The following is a 9,135-nucleotide window of genomic DNA, read 5'->3' as shown; positions in this document are numbered from 1 at the left end:
CATGGGAGATCGAGACCTAGCAGTCGCGGCCTCTTCAATTTCAAGAAATCAAGCAAGGTAACACTTTATATTTGTTAATATCTCTCCAAAGAGGTTGTTGTAGAATAGCATCTTCTTACATTGCATTGTGTCTCTCTTTTGGCTGGGAAGCTTGTGTTCCATTATTTAATTTGAGACACTGAACCAAGCATCTGTTTGTCTGAAGGATGAGGTTTAACATTCAACAACACTTACTGCTGTCAAAGACTCTACTAATAATCTACATGAAAAGATGACAAGAAAGAAACTTCCACTGCATGATTTAACTAAAAAAAAAGATAATAATGTATTTACACATTTTCTGAACTGCATCCTCTTTTCCAGGTAGTTTGAAAGGACAAAAGCTTGACATAGAAAAAAATATGAATTCATCAATGTATCAATAGAAAAATGAAAAGCACTATTTATTTGGATGGATATAACTGATACAAATGTTGCAGAAGTAGAACTAAAGTAAGAGATATATAGTAAGAAATCAGAGGCCGCAGTATTTGGAAAACAATACAGTCCCACTGATATCTTTTTTTTAAGTCATACAGTGTACATCATTTTCTTATCCACTTCAGAAAACCTTATGAGAATTCTGAAAACATCTTCAAAACGGCGGTCAATGTTCACCTTCACCTTCCCTGACGTTTTTTCAAAGATTGGCAAGGATTTTAGTTGTCAGAGACATATATGCTTAGCTCTGTCCTTTCATCTTGTAAACTGTTTTATCAAAAATATTGTTTAATTGATATTTTATTCCATAACATGTGGTTTACAAATCCATTATTAGTAGTATAGTTACAGTAGTAGCAGTAGGGTTGGTGGTAGTGGTAATGGTATTGTTATTAGTCCTCTTCTCGAGGCTCAAAATGCAGTAATGTTCTTCTCTCCTGTTTCTCCGTCGTCTAATTTCTTTCCCGTCCTTTTCGTTTTCGTCTCTCTGCCTGCCTGAGAGAGAGAGACTCCCTGACGCCCGGCAGCTCACTGAACTGTAAGACCAAACAGCCGGAGAGGCAGCAGATAGATGGTGACTGAGAGAAGAGATGGAGGGAAGGTAGAGAGAGAGAGAGAGACAGAGAGAGAGAGACAGAGAGAGAGAGAGAGAGAGAGAGAGAGACACACACAGAGAGAGAGAGAGAGAGAGAGAGAGAGAGACACACAGAGAGAGAGAGACACACAGAGAGAGACAGAGAGAGAGGTGCGATCATTGTGAGGGAGGCAGAGACAACAGCAACAGCACGCTCTCTTTCCCCATCCTCCCTCTCCTTCTCTCCTAATCCCACATCCATGCCGGGGGAGATGGAGGGCGCCCCGGCCGTCTGAGGAGCACCGCCTGAAGGAGAGGAACATCTCAACTGAGCCCGCCCGCCCCCCTCCTGTGAATGCCCGGATCATTGTTTTGGAGGGGGGGACATAACTGACAAGGAGTGAAAGGAGGTGTGTATACGCACGAGCCTGCGAGGGAGGGAGGGAGGGAGGGAGGCAGGAGGAGAGAGAGGAGGGGGACGAGTGGCAGGTTCAGTGCAGCTGCTGATGCCAGGCTCCGGGAGTGAGACAGACTGAGGGGGAGCTGAGGAGCGCGGGTCAGGCGCGTGTGGAGCGGCGTCGGCAACTTGTGGGGGCAAAGAGGAGAGAACAGATTCACATTCACGCACCGCTGGAACGATGAGGAGGCACCAAGGAGCGCGCTCCAGTCCGGGGTATGTGCACGCACACTACACACACCCGCGCGCCGACACGCAGGCTACATGTTGTCCTCAGTGGTGGTGGCTGTTGTATTGTCCCCAACAGCGCACAGACACCCACTTGAAACGCAACAGTGCATGTTTTGCAAGATCTTCGGGGTCGATGACTAACCTCCCTGACAAGTCCCCCCTCACTTGCCCTCGGATACTCGCAGCGCAGGAGAGAGGATGAAGAGGAGAGACGGGGCGCGTGTGTCTGTGTTTGTTTTTGCCCGGGTCATGCGTTTGCGCACCATCTACCTCTCGGAATAACATCGTCGTGTACCACCGGAGGCACTTCACAGCTGTCAGAGAGGTGGTGCGCGTGAATTAATGGCGGAATGTTTCGCGGTGTGGCTCGGACAAATCCCCCCCCCCAAAAAAACCCGTCGCACTCATCTGACTTTCAGTGGCTGTAACACGCTCGTCACATTAACTTTTGTGCGTATTTGTCCGGCACACTGCGCTCGCTCGTAAATTGCGCGCGGTAAAAATCGGACGGGTCGAACTTGTGTGGCCGCAGGAAGAAGCTGTGCGGTGAAGACGTGTTTGTTCTCCGGGCTCAGACACATACAGCTCTGCTCACCCCCACGCTACACTGCAGGACGCAGGATCTGTTGGTGACATGACATGTGTGGCCATGTGTTACGTCACGTCGTGGCACAGGGCATATGGCTTATGACAGCAGGTTTGCATGAGGTGCATCAGCCAGCCGCCCCTCTTTCTCTCTCTCTCTCTCTCTACCCACTTCCCTTTTCCCTCTCTCTCTCTTGCTTTTTTACACCACCTCCCTTCTTTCTCCATTTCCAATTACAGGCTGTCACCTCTGCTCCTTTTCCCCCTGATCCTATCTCTTGTTTCATTCTCTTGCTAAGCAATTACCTTTACCTGACCCTGCCCCTCCAGACAGCATGGCTGACTAGTTTCCTGTCCGCCTTTTCCAACAATCAAAGTGAGGGATGGGCGCGGATTTCATGACCGCTTCCTCATGGCTGCCTGAACTCGAGCAAAGAGAGTGACCTCAGCCTAAACGCGGCAGTCACCTCCTGTTATCGCTGCTCCCACAGATCCAGGAAAGAAACGTGAATATGAAAATGCTGTGGGGTTTTTTTTCGGTGTACAGGAGAATTATGCGTCTAATCATGCAATCAGCTCATTATTTCCTGGTCCTCATTAAGTTGTTTGGGTTCCTGACTTTATCGCTGTTTGCAGCCTTGTCTTCCTGAAAACAAAACAGAAAACCCAGACAGAGCTGGCAGACAGATTGCTCCCAGCATATGGGCGAACTTGCTGTTGGCGTCTGAGACAGCAGACTTGCCAGACCGTTAAAACCCCCTGATCCAAACCTCTCGTTCCCACTGACTCCTTGCACTACCTTATTTATCCAATAATATAATAACGGCATTGCTACAAAAGCGGGACTTAGATAAAAACGGTCACACCTGACCTGAAGCATGGCATCGCTGTCCTTTCTGCTGCCAAGCTGGTAAAACAGTATGAAAAGACATGAAAGAGACTGGAACCAAGACCTAGTCAGATCATAGAGGAGAAGGATAAGAAGGAGAGGGCATAATGAACAGAAAGAGAGGGATGGCAATTGTGATAATATCGTGAACAACATTGAGGCAATAATGGAGCAATCTGAGGAGTCGCAGGGAAATACGGGACAGCGGGCGACAGTGGAATGGGAGAATGCGGGAGAAAATGTTTGGCCTCCATGCCGACAGGTGCTGATTGCTCGTCTCTTTCCAGTAAATGGACACCACGGCAAAGTGATAGTTTTCAGGCACCTCGGGGGAAAGAAGGTGAAGAGAGAGGCAGATAAACCGAGAGCCAATGCAAGCAGGCCTTCCGCTGCAAGGGAGAAATCTTGTGTTTTGTAGTCTTGGTGAAGTTAATATCACCGGGGAGGTGTGAGTGATCAGGCGATAACAGGTTGCCAACAAGATAGCTACATTATACTACATTATAAGCCACTTTATATCGAGTAAAAGTTTCAAATTGCACAGGAAAATCATGTGCAATACTTTGCCAATATATTGGATATCCACAACAAACTGTGTTGGTGCAGTTTCCTACACATAACCTCATTCTCAGCCAGTTATGTTCAGTTTTGGTAATAACTGTACCTTTCAGGATCGTTTTGACTCACTCACTTTTTTTTTGCTAATAACCTGATGGGATGATAATCAGACGCCTTGTGTTTCTTATTTGTCTAACTTGTTTTCAGCAATGTCACCTTGTTCCCACATTCCAGCAACAGACATGCTGAGAGTTATCGCATCTTATAGTAATGACCGACAAAGCATTGGAAATATGACACAGGTTGCGTGAAAACGCCTGTAACACAGAAGGTTAAGGCTTCGCAGGGAGAAAAAAAAGGAGACGAGTGGAAGGAGAAAATGAGCAATGATTGGCTGCACTGTGAGGAGAGGGTTTGATTGGAGAGGTGACCGGGGCTACGTAGGCCTGTTGAAGGAGCCTTTTGAGCTTAGTGTGTGTGTGTGTGTGTGTGTGTGTGTGTGTGTGTGTGAGTGTGTGAGTGATGATGATGGCTGACCTTGAGAAATGCACCAAGGGTCTTAAGGATGTCCTGCATGGAGAATGGCTGCTATTAGACGGCTGGATGATGATTGAAGCGAACACACGGACAAGGGCAAAGACCAAAGACCATAGACACACATCTGCGACGCCCACGGCTACACACACACATGAATACACACATGCACAGTAAAACACCAGCCCTTATTAAAGTGTGGAATTACAGCACAGAGCCTCGTGGTTGCATCAGAGGTCGTTCACAAAACTGAATTTAATGGTCTTCCAGTATCATTCAGCATTACAGTGTAATAATACCAGTGTGCGCCCGTGAGTGTGTGCATGTGCATGAACGTGTGTATCCACATCCATGGTTCGTCTCACATACATACACACACCTTTAAATTAAAGGGCATGATCCCGCTGTTTGTTTTAAATAATCAACAAACCAGCTTCTACCTCAGGGCAAATAACCAAAAGGTTGGAACTGCGACTCCTCTGCAGTCTCTGCCTCCTTCCCTGCTTCAACACGGCCTCCTGACCTTCTTTCACCGCCGCCTCCTCCTCTATAGCTGATCCTGTCTCTTACACTTCGTCCCTCACGATTCTGCTGTTTTCCTCATTCTGCCCTTTCACTTTTCATTTTGCTTACTTTAATTTACTTTCCTGGCTGCATTTTCTCAGACGTGACCCCGGGGCGCCCTGATTCTGTTGTTCATTCTTCCGCTCACGGACCCGATCGCTCTGTCTGTCTGTCTTCTCCACTTCCACCCTCTGACTCTCTCTTTCAGCTGCAGCGGGTGTGATAGGAAAGTTTTAAGGTCACCTGGTATCTCTCGCCTGACACTGAAAATGAATTAGCATTTAGCTTTATTTCATTATTCAGTCCGAAACAACCATCCCTCGAGTCATTCCCAATCTCTTTAAAATAAACTGTCAAATTGAATTGAGAGATGATTGAATCTTTCCTTGAAATTACTACAATCTTACCCTCCGAGTGAACTTCTAAGACACCTAATTCAAAGCCGCACTGATGCAGAAAGCAGAAAGATAAACTGTTGGAGACAAATAGCCTTTTACCACAACATCACATAACTGCAGTTAATCTGACACTCTGCCAAGAAGCATTATTATGAGACTGCTTCTACAAGGCAGCGTAAAATGAGTCATGAATAAACACCGGCTTGTTGTTGGCAGGGGAAAATACGCAGGTTGGTTCTTGGACACCAACTGGACACATTAAACCAGACAATTTATGGACCTTCTAGCGAAGCCTTGAACAGAGGCAGCTACGTTGATGCAAGTTCTCTGTAAATGTCATTTATTTCAGTGGTAGTCAAGCAGCAGCTGATGATTCAGAAAGAGATCAATGACTACTGTTTACAATCTGAACAACAATGTGAAGAGCCAAGCTGCTACTGGACCAACAAGGATCAATCGCACAGTCAGACCTCAGCCCCTCTTCTCTCAACAGACTGGTTCTTCACTGGTATTTCAACTTTATCTACGTCCTTTTCTGACCAACGTCTGAATCGGAATTCCTTCAGATCCCAAATGACCTTAATGCGACCGGGGCTCTGAGTAATATCAAACATTTTGCTGCTGTTTGCTGATATTGCAAATGCTTTTGGGATTTTCTCTTGCCTGCATGGTTCCTTTCCTCCGAATGAAGAAACAATCAACCAATCAGAATGAATGAAGTGAAACAAAATGGCGGTTAAGTCTGAGTATCATGCTAAGATTGTCCTGCTTTTCCTCAGAAAACTGTCAGTACACTTCTTTCAAACTGAACCTTAACATAAAAGACGGAGGGTCGTAGTTAACCTTGGGAAAAGTAAATGTGATTAAATTCTAAACAGGTTTGTTTTTCTGAGCTTTCAATTGCATTTCGTAGTCTGGCTGAAGTGTCATCATGTTATCGACTGTATGTATGGAACTTCAGTCATGTGGTTGTAAATGGAGGGCGATCATGACTCCTATTCGTGGATGATATCAGATGTGAATGGCTTCATTGATGCATCTCTGATCATTAACTGACTCCTGGTCAACGACTTTGACCCCTTCCCAGTCAATGATGTAACCACCTTTGGTCTGGCATGTTCACAGACACTGACTGATGCAGTGAAAGGACCTAAAAAAATAACCAAGTTGCTATTGGTTGCTATTTTAATGAGACTTCTATAAAGAGAAATGTTTCACTTCCTACCTTAAAATGTGACCTAAATTGGAAGCATATTGCAAATTGAAAGAAAAGCATCTGACCTTTAATACAGTAACCTGCAATTATTCTTAATATTAGAGTTTCTGTAATTATGGGTGTTAGCACAGTGGTCAATGTGGTCAATTTGTCTATTGACAAATGCCAATAGAAAAGGTGAGTGTGTGTAAGACCTTTTCCTTGCATCACCTGTTGCAACAGGAAGAATTGTGTGTGTGTGTGTGTGTGTGTGTGTGTGTGTGTGTGTGTGTGTCTGTCTGTCTGTTTGTCTGTCTGTGTGTGTCTGTGTGTGTGTGTGTACTTGTGCTACACCTCTTTTACCTGCCCTTCTTGAATTGAGGAATCATATTTCTCAGACTTCATTAAATGTTGATGTGGGTCACAAAGTTTGCGGCTCTGCTCACCTGTGCTTCCCTTCCCTCTACAGATGTTAATGCAGGTCAATGACTTAACCCTTTGTGTGTGTGTGTGTGTGTGTGTGTGTGTGTGTGTGTGTGTGTGTGTGTGTGTGTGTGTGTGTGTGTGTGTGTGTGTGTGTGTGTACGTGTGCGTGTGTTTGTGTGTGTGTGTGTGTGTGTCGTGTGAGTAAAAGGGCACCTATATCTGCTATTGTTAATTGAATGTTAATGCAAGTTAAATAGTATCACTTTACATTTTAATAATGCAACAATTTTCAGTTAATGTCCACATGCGGGTTACAGGAGCTTCTCCTTCTTTCTCTTTTGTTTCCCCTCTCTCTCTCTCTCTCTCTGTGTGTGTGTGTGGGGGGGGGGGGGGGGGGGGGGGGGGATTGGAAGGTGTTAGTGCTGATGTGGTAACCTAATGTAGAGTGAAATTCAGATATACAGTACTTTGGAAATAGCTGTTAGGGCATGTTAGGCACTGGCCAGATAGCTATAGGTGTGTGTGTGTGTGTGTGTGTGTGTGTGTGTATGTGTGTGTGTGTGTGTTGTGTGTTGTGTGTTGTGTGTTGTGTGTGTCTGTGTCTGTGTCTGTGTGAAGGCCATCTGTAGAACAGACCTTTGGGGCAGGGGAGACATTATTCATTAACTCTAACCACATGACTTCTGGCACAATCAAAGTGTGTGTGCGTGTGTGTGTGTCTGTGTGTGTGTGTGTCTGTGTGTGTGTGTGTATGTGTGTGTGTGTTTGTGGGTCAATCTCACTTGTACGCTTCACTTTCCTCCTCTCCTCTCCTCTCTGTTCTCTGTCTCTCCGTCACTCCCTTTCACTCTTTCATCAGTGATTCTTAGTAGAGGAACGTCTTTCTGATCAGTGAGCGCTCTGACTTAGTGAACGCTGTAATGCTGTATTGCTATTGATTTCTCCTCTGATCCCTCAGTTTGCTCTGGCACAATACAAACCACGTATTTCCTGCGATGAGAGGAGGGCTTGGCTGATATCCATGATGGAGTGTTGTGCCCCCAGTCCTGCAAATTGGATTTTAATGATTCAAGTAGCATTTCTTGAACACTCCTCACTGCTCCGTTGCAGAAATTAAATTGTGAGGACTTGTGAAGAAAGAAAAAGGTCAGGAAAGAAATGTGTTAAAAAATGATGCTGGAATACCTCAAAGGCCATTATTTCACATTAAAGTAAAAACATTAAATTAAAACCATTTGTCGAAAAACCATTTAATTAGAAGATATTCTTAAGAACAACACTATGTGGCCTTGTTGAAAACAGGGACAATTACATCCAGTGTGAACATTTGGGCTACAGGGCCATGACATGTTTAAGTGCAGTGGGGAAGGTTGACAGTGTGTTGTCTAGCAACACCCGCTCTCTAAATGTCAAAACTGTCCACCTAAAAGCTTGGACGCTGAGTCCACAATTTCATACGTCAAACAGGTTCTATCTTCTCTTTAAAAATGGAAAATGCCGACATGTTGCTGCTGTATCATCTTAGTTCATATGTCCGAACAAGAAGGGCGGAGGGAAGTCAAATTTCAGTTGTGTGAAATGTCGGTAAATGTGGTTGTGTTAAACACCGTCCACGCCGCTGTGGGAGTTATTTGTTTGGGTGAATGACAGATTTTCTGTAATGTCCTTTAGCACTGACCCCCTATTCTACTCACACTCTCACTCACTCACTCACTCACTCACTCACTCACTCACTCACTCACTCACTCACACACACACACACACACACATTTCGCTCTGAGGGAGCACAGATTCCGACCATTACTTCTGCCTCACTGCTACACAAACAGGCTTGCAGAGGCCTGGGGACTGTTCACCATTGGTGCGCCTACATTCACACACACACACACACACACAGACACACACATTCACACAGGAACCCATGTGCGTCACCCTCCCTGCAGGACTGGGGGCATGTGGAAGTCACTTGGGGATGCTCGCACATATGTGTCACTTTGTCCTTTATATGTGTCACATACTGTGTGGATTTGTACAGTGTCCGTTGAGGTCCTTGTGGAGATAAATGTTAGCTGCCGCTTTGAAGTGAAATTGCTCTTTGCTTGGCTTCTCCTCTCATTTGTACAGCAAAACTGTCACAAATCATGTGCTCCGCTGCGTCCCGGCCGCTGTGTTTTTTCACCAGTTTCTAAATTGGTCCGGGAAATGTTGCCCTTCTGCAAGGCAGTCTGTCTCTCGGTCTTTTTA

At 45.4% G+C, this 9,135-nt stretch overlaps 1 protein-coding gene across 2 annotated transcripts in view; it reads left to right on the top strand.

Annotated features, from left to right (window-relative positions):
- The first annotated feature begins 1,142 nt into the window (after window positions 1-1,142).
- LOC118310609 (leucine-rich repeat and immunoglobulin-like domain-containing nogo receptor-interacting protein 3) overlaps window positions 1,143-9,135 on the top strand; it is a 30,835-nt gene continuing 22,842 nt past the window's right edge. Inside the window, exon 1 of one of the 2 annotated variants that reach the window (XM_035633694.2) lies at window positions 1,143-1,727. The gene's annotated coding sequence lies outside the window, so the exon portion shown is untranslated. The remainder of the gene's footprint in view (window positions 1,728-9,135) is intronic. The other variant, XM_035633693.2, reaches the window with a different exon arrangement.

Source organism: Scophthalmus maximus, chromosome 5 (genome assembly GCF_022379125.1).
Source record: "Scophthalmus maximus strain ysfricsl-2021 chromosome 5, ASM2237912v1, whole genome shotgun sequence".
Lineage (NCBI taxonomy): Eukaryota > Metazoa > Chordata > Actinopteri > Pleuronectiformes > Scophthalmidae > Scophthalmus > Scophthalmus maximus.
The sequence above is the reverse complement of the archived record's forward strand: the minus strand, read 5'-3'. Positions and strand labels throughout refer to the sequence as shown.